At 45.3% G+C, this 15182-nt stretch overlaps 1 protein-coding gene across 1 annotated transcript in view; it reads left to right on the top strand.

Moving 5' to 3' along the window:
- LOC137363920 (matrix metalloproteinase-25-like) overlaps positions 1-15182 on the top strand; it is a 62334-nt gene that overhangs the window by 36153 nt on the left and 10999 nt on the right. The gene's annotated exons all lie outside the window — the stretch shown is intronic.

Below are 15182 nucleotides of genomic sequence, written 5' to 3'. Positions count from 1 at the left end.
ATTGTGTATTACTGTGTGTTAGAGAGAGTGTGTGTGTGCATCTGATTGTGTGTTGCTGTGTGTTACTGAGTGTGTGTGTCTGTTTGTGTATTACTGTGTGTTGGAGAGAGTGTGTGTGTGCATCTGATTGTGTGTTACTGTGTGTTACTGAGTGTGTGTGTCTGTTTGTGTATTACTGTGTGTTGGAGAGAGTGTGTGTGTGCATCTGATTGTGTGTTACTGTGTGTTAGCGAGTGTGTGTGTCTGATTGTGTATTACTGTGTGTTGGAGAGAGTGTGTGTGTGCATCTGATTGTGTATCTGATTGTGTTGTTTTAGTGAGTGTGTGTGTCTGATTGTGTATTACTGTGTGTTAGAGAGAGTGTGTGTGTGCATCTGATTGTGTGTTACTGTGTGTTAGCGAGTGTGTGTGTCTGATTGTGTATTACTGTGTGTTGGAGAGAGTGTGTGTGTGCATCTGATTGTGTGTCTGATTGTGTTGTTTTAGTGAGTGTGTGTGTCTGATTGTGTATTACTGTGTGTTAGAGAGAGTGTTTGTGTGCATCTGATTGTGTGTCTGATTGTGTTGTTTTAGTGAGTGTGTGTCTGATTGTGTATTACTGTGTATTAGCGAGAGTGTGTGTGTGTATCTGATTGTATTTCTGATTGTGTTGTTTTAGTGTGTGTGTGTGTCTGATTGTGTATTACTGTGTGTTAGAGAGAGTGTGTGTGTGTGCATCTGATTGTGTGTCTGATTGTGTTGTTTTAGTGAGTGTGTGTGTCTGATTGTGTATTACTGTGTGTTAGAGAGAGTGTGTGTGTGCATCTGATTGTATTTCTGATTGTGTTGTTTTAGTGAGTGTGTGTGTCTGATTGTGTATTACTGTGTGTTAGAGAGAGTGTGTGTGTGCATCTGATTGTGTGTCTGATTGTGTTGTTTTAGTGAGTGTGTGTCTGATTGTGTATTACTGTGTATTAGCGAGAGTGTGTGTGTGTATCTGATTGTATTTCTGATTGTGTTGTTTTAGTGTGTGTGTGTGTCTGATTGTGTATTACTGTGTGTTAGAGAGAGTGTGTGTGTGCATCTGATTGTATATCTGATTGTGTTGTTTTAGTGTGTGTGTGTGTCTGATTGGGTATTACTGTGTGTTAGAGAGAGTGTTTGTGTGCATCTGATTGTGTGTCTGATTGTGTTGTTTTAGTGAGTGTGTGTGTCTGATTGTGTATTCCTGTGTGTTAGAGAGAGTGTGTGTGTGCATCTGATTGTGTGTCTGATTGTGTTGTTTTAGTGAGTGTGTGTGTCATATTGTGTATTACTGTGTATTAGCGAGAGTGTGTGTGTGCATCTGATTGTATTTCTGATTGTGTTGTTTTAGTGTGTGTGTGTGTCTGATTGTGTATTACTGTGTGTTAGAGAGAGTGTGTGTGTGCATCTGATTGTGTTGTTTTAGTGAGTGTGTGTGTCTGATTGTGTGTTACTGTGTATTAGCGAGAGTGTGTGTGTGCATCTGATTGTATTGCTGATTGTGTTGTTTTAGTGTGTGTGTGTGTCTGATTGTGTATTACTGTGTGTTAGAGAGAGTGTTTGTGTGCATCTGATTGTGTGTCTGATTGTGTTGTTTTAGTGAGTGTGTGTGTCTGATTGTGTATCACTGTGTGTTAGAGAGAGTGTGTGTGTGCATCTGATTGTGTGTCTGATTGTGTTGTTTTAGTGAGTGTGTGTGTCTGATTGTGTGTTACTGTGTGTTAGAGAGAGTGTGTGTGCATCTGATTGTATATCTGATTGTGTTGTTTTAGTGAGTGTGTGTGTCTGATTGTGTATTACTGTGTGTTAGAGAGAGTGTGTGTGTGTATCTGATTGTGTGTCTGATTGTGTTGTTTTAGTGAGTGTGTGTGTCTGATTGTGTATTACTGTGTGTTAGAGAGAGTGTGTGTGCATCTGATTGTATATCTGATTGTGTTGTTTTAGTGAGTGTGTGTGTCTGATTGTGTATTACTGTGTGTTAGAGAGAGTGTGTGTGTTCATCTGATTGTGTTGTTTTAGTGAGTGTGTGTGTCTGATTGTGTATTACTGTGTGTTAGAGAGTGTGTGTGCATCTGATTGTATTTCTGATTGTGTTGTTTTAGTGTGTGTGTGTGTCTGATTGTGTATTACTGTGTGTTAGAGAGAGTGTGTGTGCATCTGATTGTATTTCTGATTGTGTTGTTTTAGTGTGTGTGTGTGTCTGATTGTGTATTACTGTGTGTTAGAGAGAGTGTGTGTGTGTATCTGATTGTGTGTCTGATTGTGTTGTTTTAGTGAGTGTGTGTGTCTGATTGTGTATTACTGTGTGTTAGAGTGAGTGTGTGTGTGCATCTGATTGTGTGTCTGATTGTGTTGTTTTAGTGTGTGTGTGTGTCTGATTGTGTATTACTGTGTGTTAGAGTGAGTGTGTGTGTGCATCTGATTGTGTGTCTGATTGTGTTGTTTTAGTGAGTGTGTGTGTCTGATTGTGTATTACTGTGTGTTAGAGAGAATGTGTGTGTGCATCTGATTGTGTGTCTGATTGTGTTGTTTTAGTGAGTGTGTGTGTCTGATTGTGTATTACTGTGTGTTAGAGAGTGTGTGTGTGCATCTGATTGTATTTCTGATTGTGTTGTTTTAGTGTGTGTGTGTGTCTGATTGTGTATTACTGTGTGTTAGAGAGAGTGTGTGTGTGCATCTGATTGTATTTCTGATTGTGTTGTTTTAGTGAGTGTGTGTTTCTGATTGTGTGTTACTGTGTGTTAGAGAGAGTGTGTGTGTTCATCTGATTGTGTTGTTTTAGTGAGTGTGTGTGTGTGTGTGTTTCATAGAATCATAGAAAGTTTAAGGCACAGAACGAGGCCGCTTGGCCCATCGTGTTTGTGCCGGCTGTAAAACGATCCACCTATTCTAATCCCACCTTCCAGCATTTGGTCCGTAGCCCTGCAGCTTACGGCACTTGAGGTGCCTATCCAGACTCCTTTTGAATAAGTTGAGGGTCTCTGCCTCAACTATCCTTTCAGGCAGTGAGTTCCAGACCCTCACCACCCTCTGGGTGAAAAACATTTTCCTCATCTCCCCTCTAATCTTTCGACCAATCACTTTAAATCTCTGCCCCCTCGTCACTGACCTCTCTGCTGAGGTGAATAGACCCTTCACCTCCACTCTATCCGGGACCCTCAACATTTTGTACATCTCAATCAGATCTCCCCTCAGCCTCCTCTGTTCCAAGGAGAACAACCCCAGCCTATCCAATCTTTCCTCATAGCCTCATTTTTCCAGTCCTGGCAACATCCTGGTAAATCTCCTCTGTACCCTCTCTAGTGTAATTACATCCTTTCTGTAGTGAGGTGACCAGAACTGCACGCAGTACTCAAGTTGTGGCCTAACCAATGATTTATACAGTTCCAGCATAACCTCCCTGCTCTTATATTCTATACATCGACTCATAAATGAAAGGATTCCATATGCCTTCTTAACCACCTTATCGACCTGTCCTGCTACCTTCAGGGTTCTGAGGACATTCACTCCAAGGTCCCTCACTTCCTCTACACTTCTCAGTATTTTCCCATTAATCGTGTATTCCTTTGCCTTGTTTGACCTCCCCAAATGCATCACCTCACACTTCTCCGGGTTGAATTACATTTGCCACTTTTCTGCCCATCTGACCAGACCATAAATATCTTCCTGCAGCCTACAGCTATCCTCCTCGCCATCTACCACACGGACAATCTTTGTGTCATTCGCAAACCTCCTGATCATTCCCCCTACATTTACGTCCAAATCTTTAATATATATCACAAAAATCAGGGGACCCAGTACTGAGCCCTGCGGAACACCACTGAAAATAGCTCTCCAGACAAAAACACCCGTCAACAATTACCCTTTGTCTCCTGCCGCTGAGCCAATTTTGTATTCACCTTTCTGCATTTCCCTGGATCCCATGGGATTTTATTTTTTTAACCAGTCTGCCATGTGGGACCTTGTCAAAACCCTTGCTAAAAGCTATGTAGATCACATCAACTGCACTGCCCTCATCTATCTTCCTTGTTACCTCTTCAAATAATTCGATCAAGTTGGTCAAACAAGATCTTCCCTGAACAAATCCATGCTGACTATCCTTGATTAACCTGTAACCTTTCTAAGTGACAGTTTATCCTGTCTCTCAGAATTGATTCCTATACTTTACCCACTACTGAGGTTAGACTGACTGGTCTGTAATTATTCGGTCTATCCTTCACTCCTTTTTTAAACAGAGGTACAATGTTAGCAAGTCTACAATCCCTCCAGCACCACACCTGTATCCAGTGAGGACTGGAAAGTGATGGTCAGACCCTCTGCTATTTCCTCTCTTGCTTCCTTTAACAGCCGAAGATACATTTCATCTGGCCCTGTTGATTTATCAACTTTCAAGGATGCTAATCCATTCATGCGTCCTCTCTCCCTATTAGAATTAGAATTAGAATTAGAATATTACAGCGCAGTACAGGCCCTTCGGCCCTCGATGTTGCGCCGATCATCTGACCTACACTATTCCATTTACATCCATATGTCTATCCAATGACCACTTAAATGCCCTTAAAGTTGGCGAGTCTACTACTGTTGCAGGCAGGGCGTTCCACGCCCCTACTACTCTCTGAGTAAAGAAACTACCTCTGACATCTGTCCCATATCTTTCACCCCTCAACTTAAAGCTATGTCCCCTCGTGTTTGCCATCCTCATCCGAGGAAAAAGACTCTCACTATCCACCCTATCTAACCCTCTGATTATCTTGTATGTCTCTATTAAGTCACCTCTCCTCCTCCTTCTCTCTAACGAAAACAACCCCAAGTCCCTCAGCCTTTCCTCGTAAGACCTTCCTTCCATACCAGGCAACATCCTAGTAAATCTCCTCTGCACCCTTTCCATAGCTTCCACATCCTTCCTATAATGCGGTGACCAGAACTGCACGCAATACTCCAGGTGCGGCCTCACCAGAGTTTTGTACAGCTGCATCATGACCCCGTGGCTCTGAAACTCGATCCCCCTACTAATAAAGGCTAACACACCATATGCCTTCTTAACAGCCCTATTAACCTGGGTAGCAACTTTCAGGGATTTATGTACCTGGATACCAAGATCTCTCTGCTCATCTACACTACCAAGAATCTTCCCATTAGCCCAGTACTCTGCATTGCTGTTACTCCTTCCAAAGTGAATCACCTCACACTTCTCCGCATTAAACTCCATTTGCCATCTCTCAGCCCAGCTCTGCAGCCTATCTATGTCCCTCTGTACCCTACAACACCCTTCGACACTATCCACAACTCCACCGACCTTCGTGTCATCCGCAAATTTACTAACCCACCCTTCTACACCCTCATCCAGGTCGTTTATAAAAATGACAAACAGCAGTGGCCCCAAAACAGAACCTTGCGGTACAGCACTAGTAACTAAACTCCAGGATGAACATTTGCCATCAACCACCACCCTCTGTCTTCTTTCAGCTAGCCAATTTCTGATCCAAAGCTCTAAATCACCTTCAACCCCATACTTGCGCATTTTCTGCAATAGCCTACCGTGGGGAACCTTATCAAACGCCTTACTGAAATCCATATACACCACATCCACGGCTTTACCCTCATCCACCTGTTTGGTCACCTTCTCGAAAAACTCAATAAGGTTTGTGAGGCACGACCTACCTTTCACAAAACCGTGCTGACTATCGCAAATGAACTTATTCTTTTCAAGATGATTATAAATCCTGTCTCTTATAACCTTTTCCAACATTTTACCCACAACCGAAGTAAGGCTCACAGGTCTATAATTACCAGGGCTGTCTCTACTCCCCTTCTTGAACAAGGGGACAACATTTGCTATCCTCCAGTCCTCCGGCACTACTCCTGTCGACAATGACGACTTAAAGATCAACAACAACGGCTCTGCAATCTCCTCCCTGGCTTCCCAGAGAATCCTAGGATAAATCCCATCTGGCCCAGGGGACTTATCTATTTTCACTCTTTCCAAAATTGCTAACACCTCCTCCTTGTGAATCTCAATCCCATCTAGCCTAGTAGGCTGTATCTCAGTAATCTCCTCGGCAACATTTTCTTTCTCTACTGTAAATACTGACGAAAAATATTCATTTAACGCTTCCCCTATCTCCTCTGATTCCGCACACAACTTCCCACTACTATCCTTGATTGGCCCTGTTCTAACTCTTATCATTCGTTTATCACATCCAATATTTCACACTCCTCCTCCTTAACTACAATATCTGCATCGATCCCCCTCTTTTCTGAAGACAGACTCAAAGTATTCATTAAGAACCAGACCAATATCTTCCGCCCCGACACATAGGTTACCTTTTTGGTCTTTTATAGACCCTACTCTCTCCTTAGTTATCCTCTTACTTTTAATGTATTGATAAAACATCTCTGGGTTCACCTTGATTTTGCTTGCCAATATTCTTTCATGCCCTCTCTTTGCTTTCTTAATTTCCTTTTTGATTTCACCCCTCCACTTTCTATACTCCTCTCGGCTTTGGTGAATGAGTGTGTGTGTCTGATTGTGTTAGTGAAAGTGCGTGTGTGATTCTGTATCAAACAAAAAAACAAAGAACAAAGTAAATTACAGCACAGGAACAGTCCCTTCGGCCCTCCAAGCCGACGCCGATCCAGATCCTCTATCTAAACCTGTCGCCTATTATCTAAGGGTCTGTATCTCTTTACTTCCTGCCCATTCATGTATCTGTCTAGATACATCTTAAAAGACGCTATCGTGCCCGCGTCTACCACCTCCGCTGGCAACGCGTTCCAGGCACCCACCACCCTCTGCGTAAAGAACTTTCCACGCATATCTCCCCCTAAACTTTTCCCCTTTCACTTTGAACTCATGTCCCCTTGTAATTGAAACCCCCACTCTAGGAAAAAGCTTCTTGCTATCCACCCTGTCTATACCTCTCATGATTTTGTACACCTCAATCAGGTCCCCCCTCAACCTCCGTCTTTCTAATGAAAATAATCCTAATCTACTCAACCTCTCTTCATAGCTAGCGCCCTCCATACCAGGCAACATCCTGGTGAACCTCCTCTGCACCCTCTCCAAAGCATCCGCATCCTTTTGGTAATGTGGCGACCAGAACTGCACGCAGTATTCCAAATGTGGCCGAACCAAAGTCCTATACAACTGTAACATGACCTGCCAACTCTTGTACTCAATGCCCCGTCCGATGAAGGAAAGCATGCCGTATGCCTTCTTGACCACTCTATTTACCTGCGTTGCCACCTTCAGGGAACAGTGGACCTGAACACCCAAATCTCTCTGGACATCAATTTTCCCCAGGACTTTTCCATTTACTGTATAGTTCACTCTTGAATTGGATCTTCCAAAATGCATCACCTCGCATTTGCCCGGATTGAACTCCATCTGCCATTTCTCTGCCCAACTCTCTAATCTATCTATATTCTGCTGTATTCTCTGACAGTCCCCTTCACTATCTGCTACTCCACCAATCTTAGTGTCGTCTGCAAATTTGCTAATCAGTCCACCTATACTTTCCTCCAAATCATTAATGTATATCACAAACAACAGTGGTCCCAGCACGGATCCCTGTGGAACACCACTGGTCACACGTCTCCATTTTGAGAAACTCCCTTCCACTGCTACTCTCTGTCTCCTGTTGCCCAGCCAGTTCTTTATCCATCTAGCTAGTACACCCTGGACCCCATGCGACTTCACTTTCTCCATCAGCCCACCATGGGGAACCTTATCAAACGCCTTACTGAAGTCCATGTATACGACATCTACAGCCCTTCCCTCATCAATCAACTTTGTCACTTCCTCAAAGAATTCTATTAAGTTGGTAAGACATGACCTTCCCTGCACAAAACCATGTTGCCTATCACTGATAAGCCCATTTTCTCCCAAATGGGAATACATCCGATCCCTCAGTATCTTCTCCAGCAGCTTCCCTACCACTGACGTCAGGCTCACCGGTCTATAATTACCTGGATTATCCCTGCTACCCTTCTTAAACAAGGGGACAACATTAGCAATTCTCCAGTCCTCCGGGACCTCACCCGTGTTTAAGGATGCTGCAAAGATATCTGTTAAGACCCCAGCTATTTCCTCTCTCGCTTCCCACAGTAACCTGGGATAGATCCCATCCGGACCTGGCGACTTGTCCACCTTAATGCCTTTTAGAATACCCAACACTTCCTCCCTCCTTATGCCGACTTGACCTAGAGTAATCAAACATCTGTTCCTAACCTCAACATCCGTCATGTCCCTCTCCTCGGTGAATACCGATGCAAAGTACTCGTTTAGAATCTCACCCATTTTCTCTGAGTCCACGCATAACATTCCTCCTTTGTCCTTGAGTGGGCCAATCCTTTCTCTAGTTACCCTCTTTCTCCTTATATATGAATAAAAGGCTTTGGGATTTTCTTTAACCCTGTTTGCTAAAGATATTTCATGACCCCTTTTAGCTCTCTTAATTCCTCGTTTCAGATTGGTCCTACATTCCCGATATTCTTTCAAAGCTTCGTCTTTCATCAGCCGCCTAGACCTTATGTATGCTTCCTTTTTCCTCTTAGCTCGTCTCACAATTTCACCTGTCATCCATGGTTCCCTAATCTTGCCATTTCTATCCCTCATTTTCACAGGAACATGTCTCTCCTGCGCGCTAATCAACCTCTCTTTAAAAGACTCCCACATATCAAATGTGGATTTACCTTCAAACAGCTGCTCCCAATCTACATTCCCCAGCTCCTGCCGAATTTTGGTATAGTTGGCCTTCCCCCAATTTAGCACTCTTCCTTTAGGACCACTCTCGTCTTTGTCCATGAGTATTCTAAAACTTACGGAATTGTGATCACTATTCCCAAAGTAGTCCCCTACTGAAACTTCAACAACCTGGCCGGGCTCATTCCCCAACACCAGGTCCAGTATGGCCCCTTCCCGAGTTGGACTATTTACATACTGCTCTAGAAAACCCTCCTGGATGCTCCTTACAAATTCTGCTCCATCTGGACCTCTAACACTAAGTGAATCCCAGTCAATGTTGGGAAAATTAAAATCTCCTATCACCACCACCCTGTTGCTCCTACATCTTTCCATAATCTGTTTACATATTTGTACCTCTATCTCACGCTCACTGTTGGGAGGCCTGTAGTACAGCCCCAACATTGTTACCGCACCCTTCCTATTTCTGAGTTCTGCCCATATTGCCTCACTGCTCGAGTCCTCCATAGTGCCTTCCTTCAGCACAGCTGTGATATCCTCTTTGACCAGTAATGCAACTCCTCCACTCCTTTTACCTCCCTCTCTATCCCGCCTGAAGCATCGGTATCCTGGGATATTTAGTTGCCAATCATGCCCTTCCCTCAACCAAGTCTCAGTAATAGCAATAACATCATACTCCCAGGTACTAATCCAAGCCCTAAGTTCATCTGCCTTACCTACTACACTTCTTGCATTAAAACAAATGCACCTCAGACCACCAGTCCCTTTACATTCATCATCTGCTCCCTGCCTGCTCTTCCCCTTAGTCACACTGACTTCATTATCTAGTTCCTTACAGGCTTAAGTTACTACCTCCTTACTGTCAACTGACCTCCTCAATTGGTTCCCATCCCCCTGCCACATTAGTTTAAACCCTCCCCAACAGCGTTAGCAAAAGCACCCCCAAGGACATTGGTTCCATTCCGGCCCAGGTGTAGACCGTCCAATTTGTAATCGTCCCACCTCCCCCAGAACCGGTCCCAATGTCCCAAAAATCTGAACCCCTCCTTCCTGCACCATTTCTCAAGCCACGCATTCATCCTGACTATTCTTTCATTTTTACTCTGACTATCACGTGGCACTGGTAGTAATCCTGAGATTACTACCTCTGAGGTCCTACTTTTTAACTTGGCTCCTAACTCCCTAAACTCTGCTTGGAGGACCTCATCCCGTTTTTTACCTATATCATTGGTGCCCATGTGCACAATGACAACTGGCTGTTCACCCTCCCCCTTTAGAATGTTCTGCAGCCGATCTGAGACATCCCTGACCCGTGCACCGGGGAGGCAACATACCATTCGGGAGTCTCGTTTTCGACCACAGAACCGCCTATCTACTCCCCTTACAATCGAATCCCCTACGACTATAGCCCTTCTGACTGTGAGCATGTGTATGGGTGTGAGTGTGTCAGTGACTGACTGTGAGCGTGTGTATGGGTGTGAGTGTGTCAGTGACTGACTGTGAGCGTGTGTATGGGTGTGAGTGTGTCAGTGACTGACTGTGAGCGTGTGTATGGGTGTGAGTGTGTCAGTAAGTGACTGTGAGCGTGTGTATGGGTGTGAGTGTGTCAGTGACTGACTGTGAGCGTGTGTATGGGTGTGAGTGTGTCAGTAAGTGACTGTGAGCGTGTGTATGGGTGTGAGTGTGTCAGTGACTGACTGTGAGCGTGTGTATGGGTGTGAGTGTGTCAGTGACTGACTGTGAGCATGTGTATGGGTGTGAGTGTGTCAGTGACTGACTGAGCGTGTGTATGGCTGTGAGTGTGTCAGTGACTGACTGTGAGCGTGTGTATGGGTGTGAGTTTGTCAGTGACTGACTGAGCATGTGTATGGGTGTGAGTGTGTCAGTGACGAACTGAGCGTGTGTATGGGTGTGAGTGTGTCAGTGACTGACTGAGCGTGTGTATGGGTGTGAGTGTGTCAGTGACTGACTGTGAGCGTGTGTATGGGTGTGAGTGTGTCAGTAAGTGACTGTGAGCGTGTGTATGGGTGTGAGTGTGTCAGTGACTGAGCGTGTGTATGGGTGTGAGTGTGTCAGTGATTGACTGAGCGTGTGTATGGGTGTGAGTGTGTCAGTAAGTGACTGTGAGCATGTGTATGGGTGTGAGTGTGTCAGTGACTGACTGTGAGCGTGTGTATGGGTGTGAGTGTGTCAGTGACTGACTGTGAGCATGTGTATGGGTGTGAGTGTGTCAGTGACTGACTGTGTGTATGGCTGTGAGTGTGTCAGTGACTGACTGTGAGCATGTGTATGGGTGTGAGTGTGTCAGTGACTGACTGAGCATGTGTATGGGTGTGAGTGTGTCAGTGACTGACTGTGAGCATGTGTATGGGTGTGTGTGTCAGTGACTGACTGTGAGCGTGTGTATGGGTCTGAGTGTGTCAGTGACTGACTGTGAGTGTGTGTATGGGTGTGAGTGTGTCAGTGACTGACTGAGCGTGTGTATGGGTGTGAGTGTGTCAGTAAGTGACTGTGAGCGTGTGTACGGGTGTGAGTGTGTCAGTAAGTGACTGTGAGCGTGTGTATGGGTGTGAGTGTGTCAGTAGGTGACTGTGAGCGCGTGTATGGGTGTGACTGTGTCAGTAAGTGACTGTGAGCGTGTGTATGGGTGTGAGTGTGTCAGTAAGTGACTGTGAGCGTGTGTATGGGTGTGTGTGTCAGTGACTGACTGTGAGCATGTGTATGGGTGTGAGTGTGTCAGCGACTGACTGAGCATGTGTATGGGTGTGAGTGTGTCAGTGACTGACTGTGAGCATGTCTATGGGTGTGAGTGTGTCAGTGACTGACTGTGAGCATCTGTATGGGTGTGAGTGTGTCAGTGACTGACTGTGAGCGTGTGTATGGGTGTGAGTGTGTCAGTAAGTGCCTGTGAGCGTGTGTATGGGTGTGAGTGTGTCAGTGACTGACTGAGCGTGTGTATGGGTGTGAGTGTGTCAGTGACTGGCTGTGAGCGTGTGTATGGGTGTGAGTGTGTCAGTGACTGACTGTGAGCGTGTGTATGGGTGTGAGTGTGTCAGTGACTGACTGTGAGCATGTGTATGGGTGTGAGTGTGTCAGTGACTGACTGAGCGTGTGTATGGCTGTGAGTGTGTCAGTGACTGACTGTGAGCGTGTGTATGGGTGTGAGTTTGTCAGTGACTGACTGAGCATGTGTATGGGTGTGAGTGTGTCAGTGACGAACTGAGCGTGTGTATGGGTGTGAGTGTGTCAGTGACTGACTGAGCGTGTGTATGGGTGTGAGTGTGTCAGTGACTGACTGTGAGTGTGTGTATGGGTGTGAGTGTGTCAGTAAGTGACTGTGAGCGTGTGTATGGGTGTGAGTGTGTCAGTGACTGAGCGTGTGTATGGGTGTGAGTGTGTCAGTGATTGACTGAGCGTGTGTATGGGTGTGAGTGTGTCAGTAAGTGACTGTGAGCATGTGTATGGGTGTGAGTGTGTCAGTGACTGACTGTGAGCGTGTGTATGGGTGTGAGTGTGTCAGTGACTGACTGTGAGCATGTGTATGGGTGTGAGTGTGTCAGTGACTGACTGTGTGTATGGCTGTGAGTGTGTCAGTGACTGACTGTGAGCATGTGTATGGGTGTGAGTGTGTCAGTGACTGACTGAGCATGTGTATGGGTGTGAGTGTGTCAGTGACTGACTGTGAGCATGTGTATGGGTGTGTGTGTCAGTGACTGACTGTGAGCGTGTGTATGGGTCTGAGTGTGTCAGTGACTGACTGTGAGTGTGTGTATGGGTGTGAGTGTGTCAGTGACTGACTGAGCGTGTGTATGGGTGTGAGTGTGTCAGTAAGTGACTGTGAGCGTGTGTACGGGTGTGAGTGTGTCAGTAAGTGACTGTGAGCGTGTGTATGGGTGTGAGTGTGTCAGTAGGTGACTGTGAGCGCGTGTATGGGTGTGACTGTGTCAGTAAGTGACTGTGAGCGTGTGTATGGGTGTGAGTGTGTCAGTAAGTGACTGTGAGCGTGTGTATGGGTGTGTGTGTCAGTGACTGACTGTGAGCATGTGTATGGGTGTGAGTGTGTCAGTGACTGACTGTGAGCATGTGTATGGGTGTGAGTGTGTCAGTGACTGACTGTGAGCGTGTGTGTGGGTGTGAGTGTCAGTAAGTGCCTGTGAGCGTGTGTATGGGTGTGAGTGTGTCAGTGACTGACTGAGCGTGTGTATGGGTGTGAGTGTGTCAGTGACTGACTGAGCGTGTGTATGGGTGTGAGTGTGTCAGTGACTGGCTGTGAGCGTGTGTATGGGTGTGAGTGTGTCAGTGACTGACTGTGAGCGTGTGTATGGGTGTGAGTGTGTCAGTGACTGACTGTGAGCGTGTGTATGGCTGTGAGTGTGTCAGTGACTGACTGTGAGCGTGTGTATGGGTGTGAGTTTGTCAGTGACTGACTGAGCATGTGTATGGGTGTGAGTGTGTCAGTGACGAACTGAGCGTGTGTATGGGTGTGAGTGTGTCAGTGACTGACTGAGCGTGTGTATGGGTGTGAGTGTGTCAGTGACTGACTGTGAGTGTGTGTATGGGTGTGAGTGTGTCAGTAAGTGACTGTGAGCGTGTGTGGGTGTGAGTGTGTCAGTAAGTGACTGTGAGCGTGTGTGGGTGTGAGTGTGTCAGTAAGTGACTATGAGCGTGTGTATGGGTGTGAGTGTGTCAGTGACTGACTGTGAGCGTGTGTATGGGTGTGAGTGTGTCAGTAAGTGACTGTGAGCGTGTGTATGGGTGTGTGTATGTCAGTGACTGACTGTGAGCGTGTGTATGGGTGTGAGTGTGTCAGTAAGTGACTGTGAGCGTGTGTATGGGTGTGAGTGTGTCAGTAAGTGACTGTGAGCGCGTGTATGGGTGTGAGTGTGTCAGTAAGTGACTGTGAGCGTGTCTATTGTGTGTGTGTGAGAGTGTGTATATTGTGTGTCTGTGAGTGTGTATATATGTGTGTGTGTGTGTGTGTGTGTGTGTATAGTGTGTGTGTGAGTGTGTTTATTGTGTGTGTGTGTGAGAGTGTGTATATTGTGTGTGTGAGTGTGTATATGGGTGTGTGTGAGTGTGTATATTGTGTGTGTGTGAGTGTGTATTTTGTGTGTGTGTGAGTGTGTATATTGTGTGTGTGAGTGTGTATATGGGTGTTTGTGAGTGTGTGTGTCTGTATATGGGTGAGTGTGTGTGTGTGTGTGCATGAGTGTATATATTGGGTGTGAGTGTGTGTGTCTTTGTGTATGGGTGTGTGTGTAAGTGTGTATATGTGTGTGCATGGGTGAGTGTGTATATAGGTGTGTGTGAGTGTGTATATTTGGTGCGTGTGAGTGTGTATATTTGGTGCGTGTGAGTGTGTATATTTGGTGCGTGTGAGTGTGTATATTGTGTGTGTGCGTGTGTATATTGTGTGTGTGTGTGTGTGTTTATTGTGTGTGTGTGAGAGTGTGTATATGGGTGTGTGTGAGTGTGTATATTGTGTGTGTGTGTGAGTATGTATATTGTGTGTGTGAATGTGTATATGGGTGTGTGTGAGCATGTATATTGTGTGTGTGTGAGCGTGTATATGGGTATGTGTGAGTCTGTATATTGTGTGTGTGTGTGCATATTGTGTGTGTGTGTGTGTGTGTATATTGTGTGTGTGTGAGAGTGTGTATATGGGTGTGTGTGAGTGTGTATATTGTGTGCGTGTGAGTGTGTATATATTGTGTGTGTGAGTGTGTATATATTGTGTGTGAGAGTGTGTATATGGGTGTTTGTGAGTGTGTATATTGTGTGTGAGTGTGTATATTGAGTGTGTATATTGTGTGTGTGCGTGTGTATATTGTGTGTGTGTGTGTATATTGTGTGTGTGTGTGAGTGTGTATATTGTGTGTGTGTGTGAGTATGTATATTGTGTGTGTGAATGTGTATATGGGTGTGTGTGAGCGTGTATATTGTGTGTGTGTGAGTGTGTATATGGGTATGTGTGAGTGTGTATATTGTGTGTGTGTGCATATTGTGTGTGTGTGTGTGTGTGAGTGTGTATATTGTGTGTGTGTGAGAGTGTGTATATGGGTGTGTGTGAGTGTGTATATTGTGTGCGTGTGAGTGTGTATAAGGGCGTGTGTGAGTGTGTATATATTGTGTGTGAGAGTGTGTATATGGGTGTTTGTGAGTGTGTATACTGTGTGTGAGTGTGTATATTGAGTGTGTATATTGTGTGTGTGTGAGTGTGTATATGGGTGTGTGTGAGTGTGTATATTGTGTGTGTGAGTGTGTATATGGGTGTGTGTGAGTGTGTATATTGTGTGTGTGTGAGTGTGTATATGGGTGTGATTGAGTGTGTATATTGTGTGTGTGTGAGTGTGTATATGGGTGTGTGTGAGTGTGTATATTGTGTCTGTGTGAGTGTGTATATTGTGTGTGTGTGAGTGTGTATATGGGTGTGTGTGAGTGTGTATATTGTGTCTGTGTGAGTGTGTATATTGTG

This window comes from Heterodontus francisci, unplaced genomic scaffold (genome assembly GCF_036365525.1).
Source record: "Heterodontus francisci isolate sHetFra1 unplaced genomic scaffold, sHetFra1.hap1 HAP1_SCAFFOLD_645, whole genome shotgun sequence".
NCBI lineage: Eukaryota > Metazoa > Chordata > Chondrichthyes > Heterodontiformes > Heterodontidae > Heterodontus > Heterodontus francisci.
Note: the sequence above shows the minus strand (reverse complement) of the source record. Positions and strands in the feature narration are given on the sequence as shown.